The following is a 7,508-nucleotide window of genomic DNA, read 5'->3' as shown; positions in this document are numbered from 1 at the left end:
GGACTGAACCCCTGTCTCTTATGTCTCCTGCATTGGTGCCAGTGGCACTCTTTACCACTACTGCCACCTGGGAAGCTATTTCACGGAATATAATGTCTTCAAGATTCATCCCTGTTGTAACATGTCAGGATTTTCTTCCTTTTAAAGGCTGAATAATATTCCACTGAATAGATATACCACATTTGGTTTATCCATTCATCCATCAGTGGACATTTCACTTGTTTCCACTTTTTCGTTATTGTGAGTAAGGCTGCTATGAACATGGGTGTACAGATATCCCTTTGAGACTCTGCTTTCTATTCTTTGTGTGTATACCCGGAAGTGGAATTGCTGTGTCACATGGGGTTCTATTTCTACTTTTTGGAAGAACTGTCATATTTTCCATGAGTTGCACCCACAAGGCACAGGTTTCCAATTTCTCCATATCCTTGTCAAAACCCTTCCCAGCCTTTTTAGACAGCATGAAGTTGTCTCCCCTGATCTCTGACCCCCATGCCCCTCATTGGTACCCACCACTGAGCACACCAGGGATGCCACACAACTCAGCTCAAGGTTAGATGTGAGCCTCTGTGGTTTCTAAATTTTTTAGGTCTTTCTGAGCAGAGCAAGAGCTTGCTGGAGGTGAGGTCTGTGAACCCCCATCAGGATATGTCAGCAGGAGGCTAAGCTCCCTGGAGGTGCAGAATCATTTCCTGTTTGACGTCTTTACGGGACTATTCTTTGGAGAGATTTTGTTTTTCAAGCATCTCCTTCTGTCTGGCACACAGAGGGCAGGTAGAGCCCTGAAAACAGCGGTGGGGTTTAGATTCCCACCCCCGAGCTGCCCTGGATAACTGTGTGACCTTGGCAAGTCACCCACGTTTTCTCAGCTTCCGTTCTTCAGCTCTAACATGAGGCTGTGTTACCGCCCACACAGGCCTGTGTGTTTATTGAAGTAACTTGTGCAGGGGTGCAAGGGCTCTGGGAGTTCCCTCCCCTGCCTTCCCAAAACTGATAGAAGCAAGTGTCACATAAGTGAGATACAGAGTTCCTTGAGAGTCTGATACACTTGATTTTGGAATATTTGAGGATAATCGGCATTCCTAGACGATCCCCAAATTTGTTTCAGCTGATGATACTATCTTGGAGGTGGGGGGACCCAAGCTGCTAGTAAATGACTAAGTAGTTCAATCAAGTTTTATGTTGATGTGACCATTGATACTTTCAAATCCAACTCAAGGGCCACTGCAAGTATTGCTTCCTCTAGGAAACCTTTCTTAATCCTACAGCACTTAGACACATCTCCATGTCAGGTTGATTGGCTTATTTCCTTGATGGGACATATCAGCTGACATCCCCTTCTGCACTGAAGCCAGCACATAGTAGATGTTTAGTAAACATTTGTTGAATGAATGACTGAATGAATGAATAAGTTTCAATGCAATATAGGGAGGCGGAGGAAACAGCCTGGAAGATTGTAGCAGGAGAAATACCCAGAAGGGAACCTGGAGAGTTCATAGCAGAACTCTCCATTCAAATTTCAGCTCTTGAAAAATCACTGCAGATGGTTACTGCAGTCATGAAATTAAAAGGCACTCACTCCTTGTAAGAAAAACTATTACAAACCTAGAGAGCATATTAAAAAGGAGAGACATCACTTGGCTGACAAAGCTCCATCTAGTCAAAGCTACGGTTTTTCCAGTAGTCATATACAGATGTGAGAGTCAGATCGTAAAGAAGGCTGAGTGCCCAAGAATTGATGCTTTCAAATTGTGGTGCTGCAGAAGACTCTTGAGAGTCCTTTGGACAGTGAGGAGATCAAACCAGTCAATCCTAAAGGAAATCAACCCTGAATATTCATTGGAAGAATTGATGCTGAAGCTCCAATACTTTGGCGACATGATGTGAAGAGCCAACTCATTGGAAAAGACCTTGATGCTGGGAAAGATTGAGGACAGAGGAGAAGGGGAAGACAGGATGAGATGGTTGGGTGGTATCACCGACTTACTGCACTGAGTTTGAGTATACTCTGAGGGATAGTGAAGGACAGGGAAGCCTGGTGTGTTTCAGTCCATGGGTTGCAAAGAGTCGGACACAACTGAGTGACTGAACAATAACAAAAGTTACACAGCATAGCCAAAAGTGAAAGTCTCTCAGTTGTGTCTGACTCTTTGCAACCCCATGGACTGTACAGTTCTGACTCCAGGCCAGAATACTGGAGTGGGTAGCGTTTCCCTTCTTCTCCTGGGAATCTTCCCAACCCAGGGATCGAACCCAGGTCTCCCGCATTGCAGAAAGATTCTTTACCAGCTCATCAGCATAGCCAGTGGGCCCCTAAGCTTGAATATGGCTTCAATTCCTGACTCCTCCACCTACTAGCTGGATGACTTTAAGCAAATTACTTGACCTCACTGGGCTGCCAGTGTGCAGCCCAGTTAGCCCTGGTTCTGGCTTTGCTCAGAGCCCCCACCTTCCCTGTCTGGCCCTTTGGGGCTGGCCTCTTCTCCAGGCCGCCTGCCGTTTACACATCTGAGAATTATGCAGGCCAATGGAAGCACCCATCCTCCAGCCCACCCGCTCCTCACGCAGGGGATTAAAATCTGTCTCATCTTCCCAGTTTGGAATGCTGAGTATTTGGTCAAGGATTCAGCTCCCCTTTTTTATGAGGCTTTAAGAAAACCCAAATTAAACCCTGATTTGTTTTTAAAGATCAGAATCCTTAATCTTGCAGCATTTGGCTCATTTTCCTTACAGGCTTAGAAGGGAACATTAAACAGATTCTGTTTCTTAGCACACTCTGCTTTTTCTCTGCTGTGTATTCAAGGGGGTGGACAAAGCTCTCGAGATTTCCTGTAGTGCTTCAGCCTGCTGGATGACCTTGGCCAAGCCTCCTTACTTCTCTGGCCGTTGGTCGTCATCTATGGAATGAGGGCACCGAGCATCAAGGCCTGTGTACTCTTTGAGGGATTGCTTAAAACTCCTGTGTTGCAAATGGAGGCTCAGAGAGGGGAAGGGACTTAACAAAGGACACACAGCTATCTATTGGGCAGAACCAGCTCAGGGCTTCTGGTTTTGAGAGGAGATATCCACCCCCTAGAGACTCCATTTTCTCTAAGAAAGAAGCATGGGAGCATCAACAATTCGTGTTTAATTTTCAAGCCTCCTCCTTTCCTAGGTAGAGTACATAGACTTCAGGATGAAGTTAGTGTTTTCAGGGCTATAAAAATGCAGCCATGAAATTAAAAGATGCTAGGAAGAAAAGCTATGACAAACCTAGACAGTGTATTAAAAAGCAGAGACATTACTTGGCTGACAAATAGTCCATGTGATCAAAGCTATGGTTTTTCCAGTAGTCATGTATAGATGTGAGAGTTGGACCAAAAAGAAGGTTGAGCACCAAAGACCTGATGCTTTCAAATTGTTGTGCTGGAGAAGACTCTTGAGAGTCTCTTGGACAGCAAGGAGATCAAACCAGTCAATCCTAAAGGAAATCAACTCTGAATACTCATTGGAAGGACTGATGCTGAAGCGCCAATACTTTGGCCACCTGGTATGAAGAGCTGACTTGTTGGAAAAGACCCTGATGCTGGTAAAAATTGAGGGCAAAAGGAGAAGGGGACAGCAGAGGATGAGATGGTTAGATAGCATCACCAACTAACTGGATATGAATCTGAGCAACCTCTATGAGATGGTGAAGGACTGGTAAGCCTGGTGTGCTGCAGTCCATGGGGTCACAAAGAGTTGGACATGACTTAATGGCTGAACAACAACAGCCAAAAGGAAAATCCTAGGATGTGTTGACATATTCTGTGCTTCAGATGTACCAAAAGGAAAAATGTTTGATTTAAACCAAAATGATGTGAAAACTAGCAGCCAGCAGCCGTCATAATGTTTCCCTAGCCTTGGATAATTGCCCAATATAGTGACACATTTTTCCACTTTGCCTTGGACTGAAGGGTTTCTGAGATGTGGGATGAAACCTGGAAAGTCCCAGGCAAACCAGGCTGACTCAAATGAATGGACCACCCTACTGGCTGGCTAGTAGGCTAAGAGAAAGGGCTTTAGTAGGGAGCTTGGGCTGCTCTGAGTAATGGATCAGTCACTTCTTTGCCATGCAGCTTTGAGAGGCCCGAGCTTGCCAAGTCTGTGTTCTCATCTGATAGTTAGACTTGAATGGGGTAATTAGTTTAAATTGTCTACTTCAGTAACTGGCACAGAGCAATCACCCACTGAATGTTAAGTCTCTTCCTTCAAGGGGGAAAACTCAGTTTTTTCATTTCTATTTTTTTGGGGATAATCATTGTGGGGAGAAGGCAATGGCACCCCACTCCAGTACTCTTGCCTGGAAAATCCCATGGGCGGAGGAGCCTGGTAGGCTGCAGTCCATGGGGTTGCTAAGAGTTGGACAGGATTGAGTGACTTCACTTTGACTTTTCACTTTCATGCATTGGAGAAGGAAATGTAAACCCACTCCAGTGTTCTTGCCTAGAGAATCCCAGGGACGGGGGAGCCTGGTGGGCTGCCGTCTATGTGGATTTTTCCCCCCAGCTTTATTGAGGTATAATTGACAAATAAAATTGTAAGGTATTTAAAGTACACCTCAAAACAGTTAAATGCAAATTGTGGTGATATGTAAGTATCCCTTGTGAAAGGATTCCCACCATTCATGAACATATCTATCACCTCACATGTTTATCTTTTTTTTGTATAAGAAAGGTGGTGTTTTCTTTTTTTTTTTCCTGCTTTAAATTCCCAGCCTGTAGTAAAAGAGGTTACAGGTAGTGAGGGAGGATTTTATAAAATCATGCAGTATTTTCTCTAGGGTTGGGTTTTGAGTAAATCACCACGTATCATGTTGAACTCTTGAGCAAAGCAACCATATTGTCAGTTCTTTCTCTTTTAAAATGTTTAGGATCGCTTCTTGGCCGTTTGGCTAAGATGAAGTGTAACATCTGTTCTTATCAGCTGTATACTTATAGCTGATTCACGTGGTCATACAGCAGACACCAAGACAACACTGTAAAGCAATTTTACTCCAATTAAAAAATGCTTAGGAAAGTCATGGATCAGCCTTGGGGTACGAGAGGGAGCAGTGGGGTCCAGCCTTACACACAGCTTGACTGATGCAGGCAACAGAGGATGGTTGTTGGCATGGGATCTAGGTTAAAATTCCAGTTCTGCCCCATTTTGGCTGTCACTCTCGTTCTCTCCTGTGTCAGGAGACCATCTGTACTTAGCAAGGTTTTCATGTGGCCTCTGAGAGAGGGACACTTGGTACCTCCTGGGAGCGTGTGACTACTTTAGTCCTTTCAATTTGGGTTCCTGTCTTAGACAGTCAGAGGGTCTCAAGGTCTTCCCTGTGCCATTTGAGGCTGGGTTAAAACCGGAGCGTATGTGTTGGCTGGGGCGGGAAGCCAGCTCTTGTGGTGAGATGATTTCCCCTTGGATACCTGAAGATAAAATCCAGACCTTTGGGGATTTCCTTGGTGGTCCAGTGACTAAGACTCCGTGCTCCCAATGCAGGAGGTCCCAGGTTTGATTCGTGGTCGGGGAACTAGATCCCACATGGCCACCACTAAAGATCCCACATGCTGCATCTAAGACCTGGCGTAGCCATATAAGTAAAGAGATATTTTTAAAAATCCAGACTTTTGACTCCAGAGCCACAAAACAACCTGGCCACTCTTGGCAGCTAGGTCCTGGGTTTCTGTCCATCCAAATCAGTAAAGAAAAGGTCGGAGGTGCTGAAGTCAGAGTCAGCCACCCCAGTGACCTTGCTGGCAGGTTGTCTCAGGATTGGTTCCTATCTTAGAGCCCTTTGTCTTTATTTCTCCCCAAGCCTGTAGTTTTAAGCTGTGGATATGTCTGCAGGCTGTTGGAGGGCTAGGAATGGCCCCTTCTCTTTCCCCACCAGCTTTGAGAGGCAACAGTGAAAAAGTGAGTGTTAGTCAGTCAACTGTGTCCAACTCTTTGTGACCCCATGGACTGTAACCCACCTGGCTCCTCTGTCCATGGAATTATCCAGGCAAGGATACTAGAGTGGGTAGCCATTCCTTTTTCCAGGGGATCTTCCTGACCCAGGGATCGAACCTGGGTCTCTTGCATTGCAGGCAGATTCTTTACAGCCTGAGCCACCAGGGAAGCCCAGTGCAGGGTAGCTAATAAATGGTTCATCAGTGGCTGTGGTTCTATTAATGTAGCCCTTCCACTACAGCTGAACACTTAGGAGGCTTCCATTATAAGTAACATTGGGATAAGCACTGCAAATGGGCCTAAGTAACCCTTTAGGAAAGTTGGCAAAGAGAGAGGTCATGCTTGATCTACAGATGAGATTTCCTGAGAAGGAAAGTTGAGCAATTTAAAACAAATTTGCAAACATTTGGAAGGAAGTCTTCCTCAAATATATCTCATCCTTCCTGCCTTAGCCAAGCATTCTGATGAGACCCTTTCTCTTGCATTGGGATCAAAATTAGAGTCCTTAGTTAGCACCCTATAATTGCTATAATTGCTGGTGCCTTTGAAATTAATATGAAAGCTACTTCCAGAGTCTGGGCTGAGAAGCAAGCAAAATCTCCCAACCTCACTCAAGGTGCATTGGTGGTAACAAACCTTATGTGCTTCAACACGAGACAGAAATAAACTTCAGCCCTGGCTCAGTGTCAGCTCTCCACTGCCCCAAAACACAGACCAGAAAGGGACAGTCTGTGATGCTGGCATCTTGTCTAGTCATTTTGGTTATTATATTTTCAGTTTAGTAAATTCAGTTATTTTATTTGGTTCGTTTCCAAATCTGACATGTTACTGCTTATAATGTCAAGTGTTCGGCCAATCTTTTCAAATTTAGCTTTTATCTCTTTGAATATAGCAGGCACAGTTATTTTATGGTCCTGTCTGATTAATGCCAGGATCCAGGCTCCCTATTAATTTATATCTCTTGTCTGTTTTTTCTGCCAGTTTTCACTCATGGTGTCTTGTCTCTTATTTGGTGTAGGAGATGGTGTTGGAAAAAATTATTTGTAAAACAATGATGCTTTCTTTTAAGAAGATTTTAAATTTCTTTGGTAGGTGCCTGGGGGCTCTAGAATCTGAGATTAACCTGATTTAAATTTGGGACTTGAGATTCCTGGGTTCCTCAAATATCTTGAAGCAGGTGGTGGTCCTTGAAAGAGCTGTTGGCCCACCCTTGGCTAGGGGATGTGGGCTTTGTGAATTTTTCTACTCCCCCTACCCCCACCGTACTTGCTAAACCTTCTACATACTGATCATAGGACATTAAAAAAAAAATTAGAACAAATAATTATGCACACAGAGATGAGAGAGGTCATTCAGTCTTGGGGTTTCTACATGGGAAAGTGCCTGGTTCTAGAGGAGAGCCCAGTGATCTGAGTGTCCAGAGACAGACATGGTGGATTAGCACTGGCCTGAAGAAGGCAAAAATGCTAAAGGAAATCCATACCTGCTGAAACTGAGAACAGAAACCAGAGACTGTGACCTCCTGCTCCCGCTTGGCGACCTCAAGCCTTCCACCA

The 7,508-nt window shown here is 44.7% G+C and overlaps 1 pseudogene; it reads left to right on the top strand.

Moving 5' to 3' along the window:
- The first annotated feature begins 4,892 nt into the window (after positions 1-4,892).
- LOC120867503 lies at positions 4,893-4,989 on the top strand (annotated as a pseudogene).
- Positions 4,990-7,508: the final 2,519 nt, after the last annotated feature.

This window comes from Oryx dammah, unplaced genomic scaffold (assembly GCF_014754425.2).
Source record: "Oryx dammah isolate SB20612 unplaced genomic scaffold, SCBI_Odam_1.1 HiC_scaffold_8, whole genome shotgun sequence".
NCBI classification, from domain to species: domain Eukaryota; kingdom Metazoa; phylum Chordata; class Mammalia; order Artiodactyla; family Bovidae; genus Oryx; species Oryx dammah.
Note: the sequence above shows the minus strand (reverse complement) of the source record. Positions and strands in the feature narration are given on the sequence as shown.